Raw genomic sequence first — 20,000 nt, forward strand, 5'->3', positions numbered from 1 at the left:
GTTGCCCAGCATGCCATGCCACCGCGTTGCCCGGCGTGCCATGCCTTAGCCTTGGCCAACATGTCGAGCCACGGCCTCGGCCCGCATGCCATGCCATGCCACGGCCCGCATGTCTTGCCACGGCGTGGCCAAACATGCCATGCCACGGCCTCGGCCCGCATGACGTGCCACGGCCTCGGCCCGCATGACATGCCACGGCCTCGGCCCGCATGCCTTGCTACGGCGTCGCCCAACATGCCTTGCCACGGCCTCGGCCCGCATGCCATGCCACGGCCTCGGCCCGCATGACATGCCACGGCCTCGGCCAGCATGCCTTGCCACGACGCCGCCCAACTTGCCATGCCACGGCCTCGGCCCGCATGCCATGCCACGGCCTCGGCCCGCATGACATGCCACGGCCTCGGCCCGCATGCCTTGCTACGGCGTCGCCCAACATGCCATGCCACGGCCTCGGCCCGCATGCCATGCCACGGCCTCGGCCCGCATGACATGCCACGGCCTCGGACCGCATGCCTTGCTACGGCGTCGCCCAACATGCCATGCCACGGCCTCGGCCCGCATGCCACGGCACGGCCTCGGCCCGCATGCCTTGCTACGGCGTCGCCCAACATGCCATGCCACGGCCTCGGCCCGCATGCCATGCCACGGCCTCGGCCCGCATGACATGCCACGGCCTCGGACCGCATGCCTTGCTACGGCGTCGCCCAACATGCCATGCCACGGCCTCGGCCCGCATGCCATGCCACGGCCTCGGCCCGCATGACATGCCACGGCCTCGGACCGCATGCCTTGCTACGGCGTCGCCCAACATGCCATGCCACGGCCTCGGCCCGCATGCCACGGCACGGCCTCGGCCCGCATGCCTTGCTACGGCGTCGCCCAACATGCCATGCCACGGCCTCGGCCCGCATGCCATGCCACGGCCTCGGCCCGCATGACATGCCACGGCCTCGGCCCGCATGCCTTGCGACGGCGTCGCCCAACATGCCTTGCCACGGCCTCGGCCCGCATGCCATGCCACGGCCTCGGCCCGCATGCCTTGCCACGACGTCGCCCAACTTGCCATGCCACGGCCTCGGCCCGCATGCCATGCCACGGCCTCGGCGCGCATGACATGCCACGGCCTCGGCCCGCATGCCATGCTACGGCGTCGCCCAACATGCCATGCCACGGCCTCGGCCCGCATGCCATGCCACGGCCTCGGCCCGCATGCCATGCCACGGCCTCGGCCCGCATGACAGGCCACGGCCTCGGACCGCATGCCTTGCTACGGCGTCGCCCAACATGCCATGCCACGGCCTCGGCCCGCATGCCACGGCACGGCCTCGGCCCGCATGCCACGGCACGGCCTCGGCCCGCATGCCTTGCTACGGCGTCGCCCAACATGCCATGCCACGGCCTCGGCCCGCATGCCATGCCACGGCCTCGGCCCGCATGACATGCCACGGCCTCGGACCGCATGCCTTGCTACGGCGTCGCCCAACATGCCATGCCACAGCCTCGGCCCGCATGCCGTGCCACGGCCTCGGCCTCGGCCCGCATGCCTTGCTACGACGTTGGCCAACATGCCATGCCACGGCCCCGGCCCGCATGCCATGCCACCGCGTTGCCCGGCGTGCCATGCCTTAGCCTTGGCCAACATGTCGTGCCACGGCCTCGGCCCGCATGCCATGCCATGCCACGGCCCTCATGTCTTGCCACGGCGTTGCCAAACATGCCATGCCACGGCCTCGGCCCGCATGCCTTGCTACGGCGTCGCCCAACATGCCATGACATGCCACGGCCTCGGCCCGCATGCCTTGCTACGGCGTCGCCCAACATGCCATGCCACGGCCTCGGCCCGCATGCCATGCCACGGCCTCGGCCCGCATGCCTTGCGACGGCGTCGCCCAACATGCCATGCCACGGCCTCTGCCCGCATGCCATGCCACGGCCTCGGCCCGCGTGACATGCCACGGCCTCGGCCCGCATGCCTTGCCACGACGTCGCCCAACTTGCCATGCCACGGCCTCGGCCCGCATGCCATGCCACGGCCTCGGCTCGCATGACATGCCACGGCCTCGGCCCGCATGCCTTGCTACGGCGTCGCCCAACATGCCATGCCACGGCCTCGGCCCGCATGCCATGCCATGGCCTCGGCCCGCATGACATGCCACGGCCTCGGACCGCATGCCTTGCTACGGCGTCGCCCAACATGCCATGCCACGGCCCCGGCCCGCATGCCTTGCCACCGCGTTGCCCGGCGTGCCATGCCACCGCGTTGCCCGGCGTGCCATGCCTTAGCCTTGGCCAACATGTCGTGCCACGGCCTCGGCCCGCATGCCATGCCATGCCACGGCCCGCATGTCTTGCCACGGCGTTGCCAAACATGCCATGCCACGGCCTCGGCCCGCATGCCTTGCCACGGCCTCGGCCAACATGCCATGCCACGGCCTCGGCCCGCATGCCATGCCACGGCCTCGGCCCGCATGACATGCCACGGCCTCGGCCCGCATGCCTTGCTACGGCGTCGCCCAACATGCCATGCCACGGCCTCGGCCCGCATGCCATGCCACGGCCTCGGCCCGCATGCCCTTCTACGGCGTTGCCCAACATGCCATGCCACGGCCTCGGCCCGCATGCCTTGCCACCGCGTTGCCCAGCATGCCATGCCACCGCGTTGCCCGGCGTGCCATGCCTTAGCCTTGGCCAACATGTCGTGCCACGGCCTCGGCCCGCATGCCATGCCACGGCCTCGGCCCGCATGTCTTGCCACGGCGTTGCCCAACATGCCATGCCACGGCCTCGGCCCCCATGCCTTGCCACCGCGCTGCCCAGCATGCCAATGCACCGCGTTGCCCGGCGTGCCATGCCTTAGCCTTGGCGAACATGCCACGCCACGGCCTCGGCCCGCATGGCTTGCCAGGGCGTTGCCCAACATGCCATGCCACGGCCTCGGCCCGCATGTCTTGCCACGGCGTTGCCCAACATGCCATGCCATGCCACGCCACGGCCTCGGCCCGCATGCCATGCCACGGCCTCGGCCCGCATGCCATGCCATGCCACGGCCTCGGCCCGCATGCCATGCCACGGCCTCGGCCAGCATGCCATGCCAAGGCCTCGGCCCGCATGCCTTGCCACGGCGTTGCCCAGCATGCCATGCCACCGCGTTGCCCAGCGGGCCGTGCCGCGGCCTCGGCCCGCATGCCTTGCGACTGCCTTGGCCAGCGTGCCATGCCACAGCGTGCCATGCCTTAGCCTTGGCCTACATGCCATGCCACTGCCTTGGCCAGCATGTCGTGCCACCGCCACGGCCAGCATGCCATGCCGGTCCGTTGCCCAGCATGCCACGGCCGTGGCGGCATGGCAAGCCACGGCCTCGGCCAGCATGCCATGCCACGGCCTCGGCCAGCATGCCATGGCACTGTCTTGGTCAGCATGCCATGCCATGGCACCGCCTTGTCCAGCACGCCGTGCCGCAGCGTTGGCCAGCATGCCTTGGCCGGCATGCCATGCCAATGCCTTGGGCCAACATGGCGTGCCACGGGCTGGGCCATGCCGGTCCGTTGCCCGGCATGCCACGGCCGTGGCGGCATGGCAAGCCACGGCCTCGGCCAGCATGCCATGCCCCGGCCTCGCCCAGCATGCCATGGCACGGTCTTGGTCAGCATGCCATGCCATGGCACCGCCTTGTGCAGCGTTGGCCAGCATGCCTTGGCCGGCATGCCATGCCAATGCCTTGGGCCAACATGGCGTGCCACGGGCTGGGCGAGCACGGCATGCCACGGGCTGGGCGAGCATGCCACGCCACGGCCTTGGCTAGCAGCAAGGCATGCCACGGCCTCGGCGAGCATGCCATGCCATGCCAAGGCCAAGGCCAAAGCCAAGGCCAAGGCAGTGGGCAAGGCCAAGTCCCTGTGCAAGGCATGGCCAAGGCCAAGGCAAAGGCCAAGGCCGCGGGCAAAGGCCAAGGCCAAGGCCAGGGCCATGGCGTGCCACCGCCTCGATCGATCTTTTTGAACATGATTCTTTTATAATCTTACCCAAACCGTGCAACACAATTAAAAATGCACTACAATCAATTTTAAATGTCATTCCCTATTTTTTTGCAATTTTTCTGGAGCTTTTCGAATTTTTAAAGCCCTTATTTGGCATAAAAAAATCAAAATAAAATAAAAAAAATGAAAAAAATAATTTAATAATTTCTATAATTACTAGTGAATCATCCTTTAATTATGGGAATTTTTCCATAATTTTTTGACTATTTTTATTAATTTTTATTATTTTTTAAGTATTAATATCGAAATAAATTAAAATAAAATATTTTCTGTAAAAAAATATTTTTTTTAATTTTTTTTATGGTGTATTAAATTATTTCCTACAACTTTCATGTTGAAAGTTTTGGCAAAAAACCATTACTTTTTAAAAAAACCCCATTATGACTCCTCGAACATGCTTGATGTTTCCTCCTGCCAGATTGAAAAGGGCTTAACAGGCTATTATAAGGGGGGGGCACCTCCCTTGCCCAGGGCAAGGCAGTGGCAGGTACGCCCCATGTTGGGCGCGGCCTGGGCTGCGGCCTTGGGTTACATGCACTGCGGCTCGACCGCGGCCTGGGCTGCGGCCTGGGGCGGCTCGGCCGCGGCCTTGGGCGGCCTGGACCGCGGCCTTGGGCGGCCTTGCGCGGCCTGGGCGCGGCCTTGGGCGGCCTGGGCGCGGCCTTGCGCGGCCTGGGCGCGGCCTTGGGCGGCCTGGGCGCGGCCTTGCGCGGCCTGGGCGCGGCCTTGGGCGGCCTGGGCGCGGCCTTGCGCGGCCTGGGCGCGGCCTTGGGCAGCATGGCGTGGCATGCGCGCGGGCGTGGGCGGCCTGGCATGCGCGCGGCATGGGCAGCACGGCATGGCATGCGCACGGCCTGGGCGGCCTGGCATGCAGCCGGCCTGGCATGCCCGCGGCGTGGGCAGCACGGCATGGCATGCGCACGGCCTGGGCGGCCTGGCATGCAGCCGGCCTGGCATGCCCGCGGCGTGGGCAGCACGGCATGGCATGCGCACGGCCTGGGCGGCCTGGCATGCAGCCGGCCTGGGCAGCACGGCATGGCATGCGCACGGCCTGGGCGGCCTGGCATGCCCGCGGCGTGGGCAGCGTGGCCTGTGCGAATACCGCGCGCGTGGTCTTTTGACCACGGTGCGCGTGTTGCGCGCATGGTCGCGCACGCCTTTGCACGCCTTCGCACGCAACGCACGTCTAGTGATAAGAACCGCAGCCAAGGCAGCCCAGCCAAAGCCAGCAGCATGCCAAGCCAAGGCCAAGGCCAGCAGCATGCCATGCCACGGCCAAGGCAGCCCAGCCAAAGCCAGCAGCATGCCATGCCAAGGCCTAGGCCAGCAGCATGCCATGCCACGGCCAAGGCAGGCAAGCCAAAGCCAGCAGCATGCCATGCCAAGGCCAAGGCCAGCAGCATGCCATGCCACGGCCAAGGCAGCCCAGCCAAAGCCAGCAGCATGCCATGCCAAGGCCTAGGCCAGCAGCATGCCATGCCACGGCCAAGGCAGGCCAGCCAAAGCCAGCAGCATGCCATGCCAAGGCCAAGGCCAGCAGCATGCCATGCCACGGCCAAGGCAGCCCAGCCAAAGCAAGCAGCATGCCATGCCAAGGCCTAGGCCAGCAGCATGCCATGCCACGGCCAAGGCAGGCAAGCCAAAGCCAGCAGCATGCCATGCCAAGGCCATGGCCAGCAGCATGCCATGCCACGGCCAAGGCAGCCCAGCCAAAGCCAGCAGCATGCCATGCCAAGGCCAAGGCCAGCAGCATGCCATGCCACGGCCAAGGCAGCCCAGCCAAAGCCAGCAGCATGCCATGCCAAGGCCTAGGCCAGCAGCATGCCATGCCACGGCCAAGGCAGGCCAGCCAAAGCCAGCAGCATGCCATGCCAAGGCCAAGGCCAGCAGCATGCCATGCCACGGCCAAGGCAGCCCACCCAAAGCCAGCAGCATGCCATGCCAAGGCCTAGGCCAGCAGCATGCCATGCCACGGCCAAGGCAGGCCAGCCAAAGCCAGCAGCATGCCATGCCAAGGCCTAGGCCACCAGCATGCCATGCCACGGCCAAGGCAGCCCAGCCAAAGCCAGCAGCATGCCATGCCAAGGCCAAGGCCAGCAGCATGCCATGCCACGGCCAAGGCAGCCCAGCCAAAGCCAGCAGCATGCCATGCCAAGGCCTAGGCCAGCAGCATGCCATGCCACGGCCAAGGCAGGCAAGCCAAAGCCAGCAGCATGCCATGCCACGGCCAAGGCAGCCCAGCCAAAGCCAGCAGCATGCCATGCCAAGGCCAAGGCCAGCAGCATGCCATGCCACGGCCAAGGCAGCCCAGCCAAAGCCAGCAGCATGCCATGCCAAGGCCTAGGCCAGCAGCATGCCATGCCACGGCCAAGGCAGGCCAGCCAAAGCCAGCAGCATGCCATGCCAAGGCCAAGGCCAGCAGCATGCCATGCCACGGCCAAGGCAGCCCACCCAAAGCCAGCAGCATGCCATGCCAAGGCCTAGGCCAGCAGCATGCCATGCCACGGCCAAGGCAGGCCAGCCAAAGCCAGCAGCATGCCATGCCAAGGCCAAGGCCAGCAGCATGCCATGCCACGGCCTAGGCCAGCAGCATGCCATGCCACGGCCAAGGCAGCCCAGCCAAAGCCAGCAGCATGCCATGCCAAGGCCTAGGCCAGCAGCATGCCATGCCACGGCCAAGGCAGCCCAGCCAAAGCCAGCAGCATGCCATGCCAAGGCCAAGGCCAGCAGCATGCCATGCCACGGCCAAGGCAGGCCAGCCAAAGCCAGCAGCATGCCATGCCAAGGCCAAGGCCAGCAGCATGCCATGCCACGGCCAAGGCAGCCCAACCAAAGCCAGCAGCATGCCATGCCAAGGCCTAGGCCAGCAGCATGCCATGCCACGGCCAAGGCAGGCCAGCCAAAGCCAGCAGCATGCCATGCCAAGGCCTAGGCCACCAGCATGCCATGCCACGGCCAAGGCAGCCCCGCCAAAGCCAGCAGCATGCCATGCCAAGGCCAAGGCCAGCAGCATGCCATGCCACGGCCAAGGCAGCCCAGCCAAAGCCAGCAGCATGCCATGCCAAGGCCTAGGCCAGCAGCATGCCATGCCACGGCCAAGGCAGGCCAGCCAAAGCCAGCAACATGCCATGCCAAGGCCTAGGCCAGCAGCATGCCATGCCACGGCCAAGGCAGCCCAGCCAAAGCCAGCAGCATGCCATATCACGGCCAAGGGCAGCAGCATGCCATGCCACGGCCAAGGCAGCCCAGCCAAAGCCAGCAGCATGCCATGCCATGGCCTAGGCCAGCAGCATGCCATGCCACGGCCAAGGCAGGCCAGCCAAAGCCAGCAGCATGCCATGCCAAGGCCAAGGCCAGCAGCATGCCATGCCACGGCCAAGGCAGGCCAGCCAAAGCCAGCAGCATGCCATGCCAAGGCCTAGGCCAGCAGCATGCCATGGCACGGCCAAGGCAGCCCAGCCAAAGCCAGCAGCATGCCATATCAAGGCCAAGGCCAGCAGCATGCCATGCCACGGCCAAGGCAGCCCAGCCAAAGCCAGCAGCATGCCATGCCATGGCCTAGGCCAGCAGCATGCCATGCCACGGCCAAGGCAGGCCAGCCAAAGCCAGCAGCATGCCATGCCAAGGCCTAGGCCAGCAGCATGCCATGCCACGGCCAAAACAGGCCAGCCAAAGCCAGCAGCATGCCATGCCAAGGCCTAGGCCAGCAGCATGCCATGCCACGGCCAAGGCAGGCCAGCCAAAGCCAGCAGCATGCCATGCCAAGGCCAAGGCCAGCAGCATGCCATGCCACGGCCTAGGCCAGCAGCATGCCATGCCACGGCCAAGGCAGCCCAGCCAAAGCCAGCAGCATGCCATGCCAAGGCCTAGGCCAGCAGCATGCCATGCCACGGCCAAGGCAGCCCAGCCAAAGCCAGCAGCATGCCATGCCAAGGCCAAGGCCAGCAGCATGCCATGCCACGGCCAAGGCAGCCCAGCCAAAGCCAGCAGCATGCCATGCCAAGGCCAAGGCCAGCAGCATGCCATGCCACGGCCAAGGCAGCCCAGCCAAAGCCAGCAGCATGCCATGCCAAGGCCTAGGCCAGCAGCATGCCATGCCACGGCCAAGGCAGGCCAGCCAAAGCCAACAGCATGGCATGCCAAGGCCAAGGCCAGCAGCATGCCATGCCACGGCCAAGGCAGCCCAGCCAAAGCCAGCAGCATGCCATGCCAAGGCCTAGGCCAGCAGCATGCCATGCCACGGCCAAGGCAGGCCAGCCAAAGCGAGCAGCATGCCATGCCAAGGCCTAGGCCAGCAGCATGCCATGCCACGGCCAAGGCAGCCCAACCAAAGCCAGCAGCATGCCATGCCAAGGCTTAGGCCAGCAGCATGCCATGCCACGGCCAAGGCAGGCCAGCCAAAGCCAGCAGCATGCCATGCCAAGGCCTAGGCCACCAGCATGCCATGCCACGGCCAAGGCAGCCCAGCCAAAGCCAGCAGCATGCCATGCCAAGGCCAAGGCCAGCAGCATGCCATGCCACGGCCAAGGCAGCCCAGCCAAAGCCAGCAGCATGCCATGCCAAGGCCTAGGCCAGCAGCATGCCATGCCACGGCCAACGCAGGCCAGCCAAAGCCAGCAGCATGCCATGCCAAGGCCTAGGCCAGCAGCATGCCATGCCACGGCCATGGCAGCCCAGCCAAAGCCAGCAGCATGCCATATCAAGGCCAAGGGCAGCAGCATGCCATGCCACGGCCAAGGCAGCCCAGCCAAAGCCAGCAGCATGCCATGCCATGGCCTAGGCCAGCAGCATGCCATGCCACGGCCAAGGCAGGCCAGCCAAAGCCAGCAGCATGCCATGCCAAGGCCAAGGCCAGCAGCATGCCATGCCACGGCCAAGGCAGCCCAGCCAAAGCCAGCAGCATGCCATGCCAAGGCCTAGGCCAGCAGCATGCCATGCCACGGCCAAGGCAGGCCAGCCAAAGCCAGCAGCATGCCATGCCAAGGCCTAGGCCACCAGCATGCCATGCCACGGCCAAGGCAGCCCAGCCAAAGCCAGCAGCATGCCATGCCAAGGCCAAGGCCAGCAGCATGCCATGCCACGGCCAAGGCAGCCCAGCCAAAGCCAGCAGCATGCCATGCCAAGGCCTAGGCCAGCAGCATGCCATGCCACGGCCAAGGCAGGCAAGCCAAAGCCAGCAGCATGCCATGCCACGGCCAAGGCAGCCCAGCCAAAGCCAGCAGCATGCCATGCCAAGGCCAAGGCCAGCAGCATGCCATGCCACGGCCAAGGCAGCCCAGCCAAAGCCAGCAGCATGCCATGCCAAGGCCTAGGCCAGCAGCATGCCATGCCACGGCCAAGGCAGGCCAGCCAAAGCCAGCAGCATGCCATGCCAAGGCCAAGGCCAGCAGCATGCCATGCCACGGCCAAGGCAGCCCACCCAAAGCCAGCAGCATGCCATGCCAAGGCCTAGGCCAGCAGCATGCCATGCCACGGCCAAGGCAGGCCAGCCAAAGCCAGCAGCATGCCATGCCAAGGCCAAGGCCAGCAGCATGCCATGCCACGGCCTAGGCCAGCAGCATGCCATGCCACGGCCAAGGCAGCCCAGCCAAAGCCAGCAGCATGCCATGCCAAGGCCTAGGCCAGCAGCATGCCATGCCACGGCCAAGGCAGCCCAGCCAAAGCCAGCAGCATGCCATGCCAAGGCCAAGGCCAGCAGCATGCCATGCCACGGCCAAGGCAGGCCAGCCAAAGCCAGCAGCATGCCATGCCAAGGCCAAGGCCAGCAGCATGCCATGCCACGGCCAAGGCAGCCCAACCAAAGCCAGCAGCATGCCATGCCAAGGCCTAGGCCAGCAGCATGCCATGCCACGGCCAAGGCAGGCCAGCCAAAGCCAGCAGCATGCCATGCCAAGGCCTAGGCCACCAGCATGCCATGCCACGGCCAAGGCAGCCCCGCCAAAGCCAGCAGCATGCCATGCCAAGGCCAAGGCCAGCAGCATGCCATGCCACGGCCAAGGCAGCCCAGCCAAAGCCAGCAGCATGCCATGCCAAGGCCTAGGCCAGCAGCATGCCATGCCACGGCCAAGGCAGGCCAGCCAAAGCCAGCAACATGCCATGCCAAGGCCTAGGCCAGCAGCATGCCATGCCACGGCCAAGGCAGCCCAGCCAAAGCCAGCAGCATGCCATATCACGGCCAAGGGCAGCAGCATGCCATGCCACGGCCAAGGCAGCCCAGCCAAAGCCAGCAGCATGCCATGCCATGGCCTAGGCCAGCAGCATGCCATGCCACGGCCAAGGCAGGCCAGCCAAAGCCAGCAGCATGCCATGCCAAGGCCAAGGCCAGCAGCATGCCATGCCACGGCCAAGGCAGCCCAGCCAAAGCCAGCAGCATGCCATGCCAAGGCCTAGGCCAGCAGCATGCCATGCCACGGCCAAGGCAGGCCAGCCAAAGCCAGCAGCATGCCATGCCAAGGCCTAGGCCACCAGCATGCCATGCCACGGCCAAGGCAGCCCAGCCAAAGCCAGCAGCATGCCATGCCAAGGCCAAGGCCAGCAGCATGCCATGCCACGGCCAAGGCAGCCCAGCCAAAGCCAGCAGCATGCCATGCCAAGGCCTAGGCCAGCAGCATGCCATGCCACGGCCAAGGCAGGCAAGCCAAAGCCAGCAGCATGCCATGCCACGGCCAAGGCAGCCCAGCCAAAGCCAGCAGCATGCCATGCCAAGGCCAAGGCCAGCAGCATGCCATGCCACGGCCAAGGCAGCCCAGCCAAAGCCAGCAGCATGCCATGCCAAGGCCTAGGCCAGCAGCATGCCATGCCACGGCCAAGGCAGGCCAGCCAAAGCCAGCAGCATGCCATGCCAAGGCCAAGGCCAGCAGCATGCCATGCCACGGCCAAGGCAGCCCACCCAAAGCCAGCAGCATGCCATGCCAAGGCCTAGGCCAGCAGCATGCCATGCCACGGCCAAGGCAGGCCAGCCAAAGCCAGCAGCATGCCATGCCAAGGCCAAGGCCAGCAGCATGCCATGCCACGGCCTAGGCCAGCAGCATGCCATGCCACGGCCAAGGCAGCCCAGCCAAAGCCAGCAGCATGCCATGCCAAGGCCTAGGCCAGCAGCATGCCATGCCACGGCCAAGGCAGCCCAGCCAAAGCCAGCAGCATGCCATGCCAAGGCCAAGGCCAGCAGCATGCCATGCCACGGCCAAGGCAGGCCAGCCAAAGCCAGCAGCATGCCATGCCAAGGCCAAGGCCAGCAGCATGCCATGCCACGGCCAAGGCAGCCCAACCAAAGCCAGCAGCATGCCATGCCAAGGCCTAGGCCAGCAGCATGCCATGCCACGGCCAAGGCAGGCCAGCCAAAGCCAGCAGCATGCCATGCCAAGGCCTAGGCCACCAGCATGCCATGCCACGGCCAAGGCAGCCCCGCCAAAGCCAGCAGCATGCCATGCCAAGGCCAAGGCCAGCAGCATGCCATGCCACGGCCAAGGCAGCCCAGCCAAAGCCAGCAGCATGCCATGCCAAGGCCTAGGCCAGCAGCATGCCATGCCACGGCCAAGGCAGGCCAGCCAAAGCCAGCAACATGCCATGCCAAGGCCTAGGCCAGCAGCATGCCATGCCACGGCCAAGGCAGCCCAGCCAAAGCCAGCAGCATGCCATATCACGGCCAAGGGCAGCAGCATGCCATGCCACGGCCAAGGCAGCCCAGCCAAAGCCAGCAGCATGCCATGCCATGGCCTAGGCCAGCAGCATGCCATGCCACGGCCAAGGCAGGCCAGCCAAAGCCAGCAGCATGCCATGCCAAGGCCAAGGCCAGCAGCATGCCATGCCACGGCCAAGGCAGGCCAGCCAAAGCCAGCAGCATGCCATGCCAAGGCCTAGGCCAGCAGCATGCCATGGCACGGCCAAGGCAGCCCAGCCAAAGCCAGCAGCATGCCATATCAAGGCCAAGGCCAGCAGCATGCCATGCCACGGCCAAGGCAGCCCAGCCAAAGCCAGCAGCATGCCATGCCATGGCCTAGGCCAGCAGCATGCCATGCCACGGCCAAGGCAGGCCAGCCAAAGCCAGCAGCATGCCATGCCAAGGCCTAGGCCAGCAGCATGCCATGCCACGGCCAAAACAGGCCAGCCAAAGCCAGCAGCATGCCATGCCAAGGCCTAGGCCAGCAGCATGCCATGCCACGGCCAAGGCAGGCCAGCCAAAGCCAGCAGCATGCCATGCCAAGGCCAAGGCCAGCAGCATGCCATGCCACGGCCTAGGCCAGCAGCATGCCATGCCACGGCCAAGGCAGCCCAGCCAAAGCCAGCAGCATGCCATGCCAAGGCCTAGGCCAGCAGCATGCCATGCCACGGCCAAGGCAGCCCAGCCAAAGCCAGCAGCATGCCATGCCAAGGCCAAGGCCAGCAGCATGCCATGCCACGGCCAAGGCAGCCCAGCCAAAGCCAGCAGCATGCCATGCCAAGGCCAAGGCCAGCAGCATGCCATGCCACGGCCAAGGCAGCCCAGCCAAAGCCAGCAGCATGCCATGCCAAGGCCTAGGCCAGCAGCATGCCATGCCACGGCCAAGGCAGGCCAGCCAAAGCCAACAGCATGGCATGCCAAGGCCAAGGCCAGCAGCATGCCATGCCACGGCCAAGGCAGCCCAGCCAAAGCCAGCAGCATGCCATGCCAAGGCCTAGGCCAGCAGCATGCCATGCCACGGCCAAGGCAGGCCAGCCAAAGCGAGCAGCATGCCATGCCAAGGCCTAGGCCAGCAGCATGCCATGCCACGGCCAAGGCAGCCCAACCAAAGCCAGCAGCATGCCATGCCAAGGCTTAGGCCAGCAGCATGCCATGCCACGGCCAAGGCAGGCCAGCCAAAGCCAGCAGCATGCCATGCCAAGGCCTAGGCCACCAGCATGCCATGCCACGGCCAAGGCAGCCCAGCCAAAGCCAGCAGCATGCCATGCCAAGGCCAAGGCCAGCAGCATGCCATGCCACGGCCAAGGCAGCCCAGCCAAAGCCAGCAGCATGCCATGCCAAGGCCTAGGCCAGCAGCATGCCATGCCACGGCCAACGCAGGCCAGCCAAAGCCAGCAGCATGCCATGCCAAGGCCTAGGCCAGCAGCATGCCATGCCACGGCCATGGCAGCCCAGCCAAAGCCAGCAGCATGCCATATCAAGGCCAAGGGCAGCAGCATGCCATGCCACGGCCAAGGCAGCCCAGCCAAAGCCAGCAGCATGCCATGCCATGGCCTAGGCCAGCAGCATGCCATGCCACGGCCAAGGCAGGCCAGCCAAAGCCAGCAGCATGCCATGCCAAGGCCAAGGCCAGCAGCATGCCATGCCACGGCCAAGGCAGCCCAGCCAAAGCCAGCAGCATGCCATGCCAAGGCCTAGGCCAGCAGCATGCCATGCCACGGCCAAGGCAGCCCAGCCAAAGCCAGCAGCATGCCATATCAAGGCCAAGGCCAGCAGCATGCCATGCCACGGCCAAGGCAGCCCAGCCAAAGCCAGCAGCATGCCATGCCATGCCTAGGCCAGCAGCATGCCATGCCACGGCCAAGGCAGGCCAGCCAAAGCCAGCAGCATGCCATGCCAAGGCCTAGGCCAGCAGCATGCCATGCCACGGCCAAGGCAGGCCAGCCAAAGCCAGCAGCATGCCATGCCAAGGCCTAGGCCAGCAGCATGCCATGCCACGGCCAAGGCAGGCCAGCCAAAGCCAGCAGCATGCCATGCCAAGGCCAAGGCCAGCAGCATGCCATGCCACGGCCTAGGCCAGCAGCATGCCATGCCACGGCCAAGGCAGCCCAGCCAAAGCCAGCAGCATGCCATGCCAAGGCCTAGGCCAGCAGCATGCCATGCCACGGCCAAGGCAGCCCAGCCAAAGCCAGCAGCATGCCATGCCAAGGCCAAGGCCAGCAGCATGCCATGCCACGGCCAAGGCAGCCCAGCCAAAGCCAGCAGCATGCCATGCCAAGGCCAAGGCCAGCAGCATGCCATGCCACGGCCAAGGCAGCCCAGCCAAAGCCAGCAGCATGCCATGCCAAGGCCTAGGCCAGCAGCATGCCATGCCACGGCCAAGGCAGGCCAGCCAAAGCCAACAGCATGGCATGCCAAGGCCAAGGCCAGCAGCATGCCATGCCACGGCCAAGGCAGCCCAGCCAAAGCCAGCAGCATGCCATGCCAAGGCCTAGGCCAGCAGCATGCCATGCCACGGCCAAGGCAGGCCAGCCAAAGCGAGCAGCATGCCATGCCAAGGCCTAGGCCAGCAGCATGCCATGCCACGGCCAAGGCAGCCCAACCAAAGCCAGCAGCATGCCATGCCAAGGCTTAGGCCAGCAGCATGCCATGCCACGGCCAAGGCAGGCCAGCCAAAGCCAGCAGCATGCCATGCCAAGGCCTAGGCCACCAGCATGCCATGCCACGGCCAAGGCAGCCCAGCCAAAGCCAGCAGCATGCCATGCCAAGGCCAAGGCCAGCAGCATGCCATGCCACGGCCAAGGCAGCCCAGCCAAAGCCAGCAGCATGCCATGCCAAGGCCTAGGCCAGCAGCATGCCATGCCACGGCCAACGCAGGCCAGCCAAAGCCAGCAGCATGCCATGCCAAGGCCTAGGCCAGCAGCATGCCATGCCACGGCCATGGCAGCCCAGCCAAAGCCAGCAGCATGCCATATCAAGGCCAAGGGCAGCAGCATGCCATGCCACGGCCAAGGCAGCCCAGCCAAAGCCAGCAGCATGCCATGCCATGGCCTAGGCCAGCAGCATGCCATGCCACGGCCAAGGCAGGCCAGCCAAAGCCAGCAGCATGCCATGCCAAGGCCAAGGCCAGCAGCATGCCATGCCACGGCCAAGGCAGCCCAGCCAAAGCCAGCAGCATGCCATGCCAAGGCCTAGGCCAGCAGCATGCCATGCCACGGCCAAGGCAGCCCAGCCAAAGCCAGCAGCATGCCATATCAAGGCCAAGGCCAGCAGCATGCCATGCCACGGCCAAGGCAGCCCAGCCAAAGCCAGCAGCATGCCATGCCATGCCTAGGCCAGCAGCATGCCATGCCACGGCCAAGGCAGGCCAGCCAAAGCCAGCAGCATGCCATGCCAAGGCCTAGGCCAGCAGCATGCCATGCCACGGCCAAGGCAGGCCAGCCAAAGCCAGCAGCATGCCATGCCAAGGCCAAGGCCAGCAGCATGCCATGCCACGGCCAAGGCAGGCCTGCCAAAGCCAGCAGCATGCCATGCCATGGCCAAGGCCAGCAGCATGCCATGCCAAGGCCAAGGCCAGCAGCATGCCATGCCACGGCCAAGGCTGCCAGCCAAAGCCAGCAGCATGCCATGCCAAGGCCTAGGCCAGCAGCATACCATGCCAAGGCCTAGGCCAGCAGCATGCCATGCCACGGCCAAGGCAGCCCAGCCAAAGCCAGCAGCATGCCATGCCAAGGCCTAGGCCAGCAGCATGCCATGCCACGGCCAAGGCAGCCCAGCCAAAGCCAGCAGCATGCCATGCCAAGGCCAAGGCCAGCAGCATGCCATGCCACGGCCAAGGCAGCCCAGCCAAAGCCAGCAGCATGCCATGCCAAGGCCAAGGCCAGCAGCATGCCATGCCACGGCCAAGGCAGCCCAGCCAAAGCCAGCAGCATGCCATGCCAAGGCCTAGGCCAGCAGCATGCCATGCCACGGCCAAGGCAGGCCAGCCAAAGCCAACAGCATGGCATGCCAAGGCCAAGGCCAGCAGCATGCCATGCCACGGCCAAGGCAGCCCAGCCAAAGCCAGCAGCATGCCATGCCAAGGCCTAGGCCAGCAGCATGCCATGCCACGGCCAAGGCAGGCCAGCCAAAGCGAGCAGCATGCCATGCCAAGGCCAAGGCCAGCAGCATGCCATGCCACGGCCAAGGCAGCCCAACCAAAGCCAGCAGCATGCCATGCCAAGGCTTAGGCCAGCAGCATGCCATGCCACGGCCAAGGCAGGCCAGCCAAAGCCAGCAGCATGCCATGCCAAGGCCTAGGCCACCAGCATGCCATGCCACGGCCAAGGCAGCCCAGCCAAAGCCAGCAGCATGCCATGCCAAGGCCAAGGCCAGCAGCATGCCATGCCACGGCCAAGGCAGCCCAGCCAAAGCCAGCAGCATGCCATGCGAAGGCCTAGGCCAGCAGCATGCCATGCGAAGGCCTAGGCCAGCAGCATGCCATGCCACGGCCAACGCAGGCCAGCCAAAGCCAGCAGCATGCCATGCCAAGGCCTAGGCCAGCAGCATGCCATGCCACGGCCAAGGCAGCCCAGCCAAAGCCAGCAGCATGCCATATCAAGGCCAAGGGCAGCAGCATGCCATGCCACGGCCAAGGCAGCCCAGCCAAAGCCAGCAGCATGCCATGCCATGGCCTAGGCCAGCAGCATGCCATGCCACGGCCAAGGCAGGCCAGCCAAAGCCAGCAGCATGCCATGCCAAGGCCAAGGCAGCCCAGCCAAAGCCAGCAGCATGCCATGCCAAGGCCTAGGCCAGCAGCATGCCATGCCACGGCCAAGGCAGCCCAGCCAAAGCCAGCAGCATGCCATATCAAGGCCAAGGCCAGCAGCATGCCATGCCACGGCCAAGGCAGCCCAGCCAAAGCCAGCAGCATGCCATGCCATGCCTAGGCCAGCAGCATGCCATGCCACGGCCAAGGCAGGCCAGCCAAAGCCAGCAGCATGCCATGCCAAGGCCTAGGCCAGCAGCATGCCATGCCACGGCCAAGGCAGGCCAGCCAAAGCCAGCAGCATGCCATGCCAAGGCCAAGGCCAGCAGCATGCCATGCCACGGCCAAGGCAGGCCAGCCAAAGCCAGCAGCATGCCATGCCAAGGCCAAGGCCAGCAGCATGCCATGCCACGGCCAAGGCTGCCAGCCAAAGCCAGCAGCATGCCATGCCAAGGCCTAGGCCAGCAGCATGCCATGCCACGGCCAAGGCAGCCCAGCCAAAGCCAGCAGCATGCCATGCCAAGGCCTAGGCCAGCAGCATGCCATGCCACGGCCAAGGCAGCCCAGCCAAAGCCAGCAGCATGCCATGCCACGGCCAAGGCAGCCCAGCCAAAGCCAGCAGCATGCCATGCCAAGGCCAAGGCCAAGGCCAGCAGCATGCCATGCCATGCCACGGCCAAGGCCAAGGCCGAGGCAGCCCATCCGAAGCCAGCAACATTCCATGGCAAGGCCAACGCAGCCCAGCCAAAGCCGGCGGCATGCCATGCCAAGGCCAAGGCCAGCCGCATGTCTTGCCACGGCCTTGTCCCGCAGCGTGGCGTGCCTTGGCCTTGGGCTAGAACATCGCATGCCACGCCCTTGGCAAGCAATCCTGTCCCTCGTGTAATTGCCATTTGGTTTGGCTTTGACTTACGTATATGTTGCCCTGCGAAATGCTTGTCCCTCGGGTAATAGCCGGTTTGGTTGCCTTTGACTTGCGAACACGTTGCTAGTGCTTTCCCCAGTGGAAGCTTGTTGGGAAAAGTATGTCCCTCGGAAGTTGCCTGTTGCGTTTGTTATTTGCATTCGAGCTATCCGATGCTTGCTGGGTTTCTCTAAGAGTTTTTGCACGTTCGTCGGGCTTTTTAATTATTTATTTACTCATAAAAATTATAATAAAATAAATTAAAAATAAAAAAATAATTAAAAAAATTACTATAATTACTAGTGCCTCATCTTATAATTGTTGGAATTTTTCTAGAATTTTTTGAGTATTTTTAGTAATTTTTATTATTTTTTAAGTATTAAAATTGAAATAAATTAAAATAAAATATTCCGGTGGCCAAATATTTTTTTATAATTTTTTTTATGGTGTATTAAATTATTTCATACAACTTTCATGTTGAAAGTTTTGGCAAAAAACCATTACTTTTTAAAAAAACCCCATTATGACTCCTCGAACATGCTTGATGTTTCCTCCTGCCAGATTGAAAAGGGCTTAACAGGCTATTATAAGGGGGGGGCACCTCCCTTAAGGCTGGCCAGCATGGCCAGGCCACAGGCCACGCCTATGCCTAGGCGGGCGCTTGGCACATGCCATCGCTTGGCTTGTGGCATTGGCTTGTGGCATCGAAACTACATAGCCAAGCACGGGATGCGTCGAGTGGCGGCCCGCGGCGGTGGCGGTGGCACGTTGGCCTAGGGCAGCATGCCATGCCACAGCCTTGGCCAGCAACATGGCATGCCAAAGCCTTGGCCAGCAGCATGCCATGCCCTGGCCTTGGCAAGCATGTCATGCCACGGCCTTGGCCAGCAGCATGCCATGCCACGACCTTGGCCAGCAGCATGCCATGCCCCGGCCTTGGCCAGCATGTCATGCCACGGCCTTGGCCAGCAGCATGCCATGCCACAGCCTTGGCCAGCAGCATGCCATGCCACAGCCTTGGCCAGCAACATGGCATGCCAAAGCCTTGGCCAGCAGCACGCCATGCCCCGGCCTTGGCAACCTTGCCAAGCCACGGCCATGGCCAGCAGCGTGCTATGCCCCGGCCTTGGCCAGCAGCGTGCCATGCCACGACCTTGGCCAGCAGCTTGCCATGCCCCGGCCTTGGCCAGCATGTCATGCCACGGCCTTGGCCAGCAGCATGCCATGCCACGGCCTTGGCCAGCAACATGGCATGCCGCGGCCTTGGCCGGCAGCATGCCATGCCGCGGCCTTGGCCGGCAGCATGGCAAGCCCAAGCCTTGGTCAGCAGCAGCATGCCATGCCAACGCCTTGGCCAGCAGCATGCCTTGCCACGGCCTCGGCCATCAGCATGCCTTGCCACGGCCTCGGCCATCAGCATGCCTTGCCACGGCCTCGGCCATCAGCATGCCTTGCCACGGCCTTGTCCAGCAGCATGGCATGCCCGGCCTTGGCCAGCAGCATGTCATGCCACGGCCTTGGCAAGCATGCCAAGCCACGGCCTTGGCAAGCATGCCATGTCCCTCGGGTAATTGTACAAGTTGCCTTGCGAAATGCATGTCCCTCGGTTAAATTGCCATTTGGTTGGCTTTGGCGTGCGAACGAGTTGCCTGTGCTTTCCTTGTGGAAGCTTGTTGCGAGAAGTATGTCCCTCGAAAGTTGCCTGTTGCGTTTGTTATTTGCATTCGCGCTAACCGGTGCTTGCTCGGCCTCTCTAAATGTTTTCGCGCGTTCGTCGGGCTTCTTGGTCCTTCGGGGGGTGATTCGTTTTGGGGGGCTGGTGCACAGTGTACGTCGTGGCGCGTGAGTTGTGTTCGGTTTGTGCGAGTTGGACGGATCCCTGCCTGTGCAGCGAACTCCACTGGTGCATTCCTCCATGTCCCTCGGGTTGTCTTCGACTCGCCTTCGGGTTGCTTGCGCTTCCCTAGTGGAAGGTGCCTTGCGAAAAGCGTGTCCCTCGGGTAATTGCCATTTTGTTGGCTTTGACGTTCGAACGAGTTGCCTATGCTTTCCTAGTGGAAGCTTGTTGCGAAAAGTATGTCCCTCGAAATTTGCCTGTTGCGTTTGTTATTTGCATTCGCGCTAACCGGTGCTTGCTCGGCCTCTCTAAATGTTTTCGCGCGTTCGTCGGGCTTCTTAGTCCTTCGGGGGGTGATTCGTTTTGGGGGGCTGGTGCACAGTGTACGTCGTGGCGCGTGAGTTGTGTTCGGTTTGTGCGAGTTGGACGGATCCCTGCCTGTGCAGCGAACTCCACTGGTGCATTCCTCCATGTCCCTCGGGTTGTCTTCGACTCGCCTTCGGGTTGCTTGCGCTTCCCTAGTGGAAGGTGCCTTGCGAAAAGCGTGTCCCTCGGGTAATTGCCATTTGGTTGGCTTTGACGTTCGAACGAGTTGCCTATGCTTTCCTAGTGGAAGCTTGTTGCGAAAAGTATGTCCCTCGAAAGTTGCCTGTTGCGTTTGTTATTTGCATTCGCGCTAACCGGTGCTTGCTCGGCCTCTCTAAATGTTTTCGCGCGTTCGTCGGGCTTCTTAGTCCTTCGGGGGGTGATTCGTTTTGGGGGGCTGGTGCACAGTGTACGTCGTGGCGCGTGAGTTGTGTTCGGTTTGTGCGAGT

The sequence above is a fragment of the Camellia sinensis genome, unplaced genomic scaffold (assembly GCF_055761805.1).
Source record: "Camellia sinensis isolate YWXY unplaced genomic scaffold, ASM5576180v1 Unanchor4, whole genome shotgun sequence".
NCBI lineage: Eukaryota > Viridiplantae > Streptophyta > Magnoliopsida > Ericales > Theaceae > Camellia > Camellia sinensis.